Source organism: Aquarana catesbeiana, linkage group LG02 (genome assembly GCF_042186555.1).
Source record: "Aquarana catesbeiana isolate 2022-GZ linkage group LG02, ASM4218655v1, whole genome shotgun sequence".
Classification (NCBI taxonomy): domain Eukaryota; kingdom Metazoa; phylum Chordata; class Amphibia; order Anura; family Ranidae; genus Aquarana; species Aquarana catesbeiana.
The window spans coordinates 153,671,913-153,677,912 of NC_133325.1; the positions used below are offsets into that span (position 1 = coordinate 153,671,913).

Here is a 6,000-nt window from a genome sequence, read left to right on the forward strand (position 1 = left end):
TGCCGGGGCTCATTAGAAAAAAAAAAAAGTACAGTTTACTCCTGCTATAAGGCTTCCACAGAATGTATTACCATCTTTTTAAAATGACAAATTTATTTTAGTCTTATCAAAACTAGATTATCGCCTAAAGTGACCATACCATGAGATTATTTTATAGGCTTCCCAGCATCTTTGCACATTTAGATAATTATATTCACTTAGTCTAACTTAAATTACCTATCTCCACCCTATATTTTTATACCATCCCCACTTAAAATGACAAAATAAATCTAATGAGCAAAATTTCAATTATGGTAACACAGCGATGCTCCATATATAAAAACGCATCACTTTAGCATACAAAAGCATGACTTTTGTAGGACTTAAGCCCAGTCAGCTGGGTGACCTATTACCCCAATACTACCCTTAATTTTACCTTATAAATGACAAGACCCGGTTCTTGGAGTAAATGGCCTTTATGGCCTATTTATTAACAACTATAAATTAACATAAATAACAATTAATAACCATACATTTTAGTAATTTTAGTAAATTTTAAGGGGTATTATAGAAAACCAACCCTACCCTTGGTCACTGTAAACAACCTCTTCCCCTTTTTGGCCTCCAGTCGGCAACCCCCTGACTCAGAGACATTACCCAAACGTTCCCAGTGACCTAACCTTTAACCCCTTCCAGGTTACCCCATCATAACTTGAAAACCCGAATTCAACCCCCCATCCTTCCATGGATGGGTACAAATAACTCCCATCAAATGAATGGGTACCATAAATAACTCCCATCCCATGGATGGGTACAACATGTTCCATACATGTAACCATTGTCGCTCGAATTCCAGCGACACCAACACAGCCAATTCTAACCAACAAACTCCCTCACCCCAAATGTATCAAATAGGGCGGGAGGGTGGGAATCTCTTCCTCCACCGTTCTGTGACTGACGTCACTTCCCCTCTCTCCTACTTTTTCCTCCTCGAGGCTAACTCCCCCTCCCCTTTTCTAAAAGGGGAAACTACCTTAAAGCGGCAACTGTGCTGTCCAGCACTGTCATGCTGTCCCTGCACCTATTGCTTTGCTGTATGGCTCCGGGACTCTCTTTACGTTCCACCAGAACCACCTTTTTTGTAGCTTTGTTTGTCTTTATATTTGGAGTATCACCTAATAACAAATCTACTTATTAATTGCACTGCTTCTTTTTCAAGATCACCCTTTAAAAGCAATTAAATTATACTTTAGGACGTTGTCCATAAAGCATATCTTTCCCTTGAGTGCAGTTGGAAACTATCTGCTTGAAGCAGTGAGTTTCCTGCTGTAGGTGTATGGTAAGTCCCTTTGTTTTCCTTCCCAAAATAACTCCATGTCTAAGAATTGAATGCTCCCCTCATTAAAATTGACACTCAGAAATATGTTACATTTATTATAATTCAGTTATTCTACAAATTTGGACAATAATTAGAAGTACATTTCCAGGCCAATTTAAATGGAACACATACATTCTGTGGATTCTGATGTAACCTTGAAGTAAAACTATAGGATTTTGGATAGAGCAAGGGAGGGTTATAACCCCTGTCAGATTTTTTTTTTTGCCATCTATGTCCCATTGGGGAGATTGCTCTTCACTTCCTGTCCCATAGCCACACAGGAAGTGGGAGGAAATCCCTGCAAATTAAAAGAATTCCTTGGTAAAACACCAGAAATAGTGTTCCCATTGGAAGATTTCCCCTATATTACTTTTCTGGGGACAACCCAAAATTTGGGATTTTTGTTTCATTTGTAATGATAATGGTAAACAGGACAAATAGAGAGGGTGAATCTTCTTAATGGGGGCACAGACAGCAATAAAAGCTGACAGTTGTTTTAAAAAAAAAAAAAAAAAAAGCTGACAGTTGTTCTAATCCCTCTGCAAGCTATCCAAAACTAGTTTAAAAAGTTTTGCCTTAAGTTATACTTTCAGTTTTAGGAAACAATGCACAGATGAAGCCATTTCCTAATAAATGTACCCTGATAGCTTGGTAGCAGTTTTAGCTGTATGAAGGGCACAGTACGGTGAACTGCATAATCCTATACTTGCAGGCTATATTCCTGACAAAGGGAGTGGAACTAGATGATGATTGGTGGGGTAATAATTATACAAATGCCAACAATCAGAGCTTTGCAAAGTATGTGAGATATCAAGCATGCATTAAAGTGGAAGTAAACCTTTTTTTTCAAAAATTTACTGACAGGCAGGGTATTTATGACAGAAGAGACCTTATCGGTCTCTTCTGCCATAAATGCATCCTCCTGCTTGTAAACCGCCATGTACACTGAGCCTCGCATGCGCAGGTCAGCAAACATTTACAGCCCTGATTTGTGCCGCAGCAATGTGACTCCTGTGCACATGCACAGAAGCCTCTCTGTAAACTGACCACGTTTATCTTCTGATCCCTTATTACCATGGTCAGTTTACGTACCTTCGTCATCCCACTGTCTCTCTTCTCTCCCCCTCCTTAAATGCCTGTGAGATAGTTTCTGTCAATCTGCTCTCAGCCCCTCCCCTCCTGCTGCTAAAATAACTTTGTTATCTTCATAGAATCCCCTATGTTTCATTCAATTATGTGCCCCAGTATATTATCTATATTAAAAAATATACCGCTTTATACCTTATTTCAGATCGCAGCTCGGCGCTCATGTGACCGCCCTCCATTCTCCTACTCTCTTCCCCTTCTCCTGGCTGACGTCAGCAGGAGATTCTCAGCCCCTCCCGCTGTAATTGTCAGATCGAAGGGGGAGAGCGTCAGGTGGTCACGTGAGCACCAAGCGGCACTCTGAAGGTATAAAGCGGCATTTTTTTTTATGTTCAATATTCTTTATTGAGTTTTCAAAAACATATTTAGGATTACATGGTAAATCTTGGCAGATGCTCCAACTGGAGCATAACAAAGAATAACTCATAAAACATAATTATAATATTGAGAAGATAAGTCAATTCAAAACAGGTCTGTGTAATGTGCTTACAGGCGCAGATATTGGTGAGGGAGGCTCCAGAAAAAGGGGGGGGGGTAGGGAAGGAAATGGGGGGAACTGGAGTACCAGCATATCAATCCGGTGAAGTACATTTCAACAAGGAACATTCAATAAGAACATTATACTTGTACAGTACATCTACAATGCGATAGCCAAGAAGACCACTTGAAAAGAAACTTGTCCATGGCTAAATTTTTCCTAGCTACTATTCTCTCCATCTTATATTAAAGATTAAGGTCTGCAAGTGTAGATGCCAGGGAGGGGGATTCTGTAGTTCTCCAGTATCTAGTAATATTTACTTTTGCTGCAAGTAGGAGATGTATTATTACCACTCGTGACCTGGGAGGAAATTTTGCTATACCCAAGTGGAGTAAGGCTAATGATGGGGTAGGTGCTGAAGAGATCTATGATATAAAGGAAATTAAGCAAAAGATTTGTCTCCAGAAGGAGCTAAGGGATCTACAAAACCAAAGAAGATGTGCAATAGTACCTATACTGCAGCAGGTCCTCCAGCAAGTAGCGGGAGAGTTCTGGTAAATTTTTGATAATCTGTAGGGTGTTAGGTACCACCTGCGTAGGGTCTTTTTGGTTTCCCAATGATTGGAGCAATGGGATGCTGTGTATTTGAAGGCCTTCTGCCACATGGTAGGGGTTGTACTGAGAATAACCAGTTGTGGACCAGCCGCTGCAGTTTTACTGTGGCAGGTTGACTCCGCTGCGCAAAATCACGTTAATGTACGTGATCTCTCGAGGTCCAGATAGCAGGCGCGCAGCCGCCGCAAGCTCCATGAGTCCGACCGTGGGTCCCGTGGACTCGATGTTCGTGGGGATACCCGCAATCGTCTCACGGAGAGGTAGAACGTGGAAATGCTATTGTAAACAAGAATTTCCCCGTTCTGCCTAGTGACAGGACACTGATCACCGCTCCCTGTAATTGGGAGCGGTGATCAGTGTCATGTCACACATAGCCCATCCCCCCCACAGTTAGAATCACTCCCTAGGACACACTTAACCCCTGCAGTGCCCCCTCCTGGTTAACCCCTTCACTGCCAGTAACATTTACACAGAAATCAGTGAATTTTTAATCGCACTGATCGCTGTATAAATGTGAAAGGTCCCAAAATAGTGTCCGATGTGTCCGCCATAATGTCGCAGTCACGATAAAAATCACTGATCGCTGCCATTACTAGTAAAAAAAAAAAAATATTAATAAAAATGCCATAATTCTATCCTCTATTTTGTAGACTCTATAACTTTTGCGCAAACCAATCAATAAACGCTTATTGCGTTTTTTTTTTACAAAAAATACGTAGAAGAATATGTATCGACCTAAACTGAGGAAAAAAAATGTTTTTTATATATTTTTGGGGGATATTTATTACAGCAAAAAGTAAAAAATATTGCTTTTTTTTTTTCAAAATTGTCGCTCTTTTTTTGTTTATAGCGCAAAAAATAAAAACCGCAGAGGCGATCAAATACCACCAAAAGAAAACCTCTATTTGTGGGGAAAAAAGGCCGTCAATTTTGTTTGGGTACAACATCGCACGACCACGCAATTGTCAGTTAAAGCAACGCAGTGCCGAATCGCAAAAAACGCTCTGGTCAGGAAGGGGGTAAATTCTTCTGGGGCTGAAACGGTTAAAGCAGCATATTTTTTTATATAGAACGTACACTGTGGCACATGATTTAATGGAACATAGGGGATTCTAGGAAGATAACAAAGTGGCTTTACAACCACTTTAAAGTGGTTGTAAACTCCAAAAAAAAAACCTGCAAGACAAAGGCATAATGAGCTAGTATGCATCGCATACTAGCTCATTATGAAATACTTACCATAGATCAAAGCTGTTGCAGCAGTCCCCGCATACTGCTGTGATCGGCGACATGTCACCCGGAGTTATTTCTGGGTTCGCGGGCTCCAGTGCTGTGATTGGCCGGAGCCGCGATGACGTCACTCCCGTGCATGCGTGCGGAGTCGCTGGTCACGGCACGGCTCCTGAAGAAACGTGGTGTCGGCACATGCGGATACAGTCAATATCTCCTAAACTGTGCAAGTTTAGGAGAAATATTCACGGTACCTACAGGTAAGCCTGTAAGCTTACCTGTAGGTAAAAGTGGTGTAACAGGGTTTACAACCACTTTACGCTTGGGTTAACTGTTGAATTTGGTCAAAGAATACTCAAATTATCACAAAATATACATATTCAGTGTACAGTGTTTATATGTTTAAATTGTATTAATAACAATTAACCTGTAAATGTATAAATAATTCACAAAAAAAGAAAAAAAAAATCTAATCTTCGTTAGGAGTTGTGTATTTTTTCTGCACATTTTAGTGTCCATTTCCTACAAATGGATTCTTGATAATCCTCTGCGTGCGTAGAACAAAGTATAAAGTGCAGTAACCTCTCTCAACCAATCAGTACTACTCTTATTTTCTGACAGCTCAGCTTAGTAAAAATGAAATATTAAATGGTTGCCATTGTTTACAGCATTTTACCCCATTTTTGCTTTTGATATTAAACACATTCACACGTATAAAAGTACTCACGGTAATGGCATCTGTTTTTGAGCTGAATATTTCTTTTCTGAATTCTGTTGGGAGTATATACAGGAAGAAACCATAAAAGTTTTCCTCCTATTCTTGGGTTTCCTGTACCATCATTGGAGCCCACAGCCGCAATCACATGACTTGCTGTACATAGCCCATACAATAAAGGAAATGTAGTTTTGTGTGTGCTTAGCAAGTGTTTCTCTGCGTTCTTCTAATTTTTGAACAAAACGCAGATAATGCAATCTGTATTGTTTATCTGTTGTGTTTTCTTCTATAAGAATTTTTTAAAAATGCAGTTCTCTACCTATATAACAAAGTATGTGAAATGTTTATAGGACTCACCTAACGTTTTTAGCCTCAGACTCACAACAGTCACACCAGATGATGAACATGCACAGGAAGCTCAGTTGCATAATCATTTTGTAGCATTAAATTTTCAGAAAC

General features: G+C 40.0%; 1 protein-coding gene across 1 annotated transcript in view; it reads right to left on the bottom strand.

Moving 5' to 3' along the window:
• The window catches only part of TESPA1 (thymocyte expressed, positive selection associated 1), a 49,344-nt gene extending 43,640 nt beyond the window's left edge, over positions 1-5,704 (bottom strand). Inside the window, exon 1 of the mRNA XM_073613646.1 lies at positions 5,554-5,704. The gene's annotated coding sequence lies outside the window, so the exon portion shown is untranslated. The remainder of the gene's footprint in view (positions 1-5,553) is intronic.
• Positions 5,705-6,000: the final 296 nt, after the last annotated feature.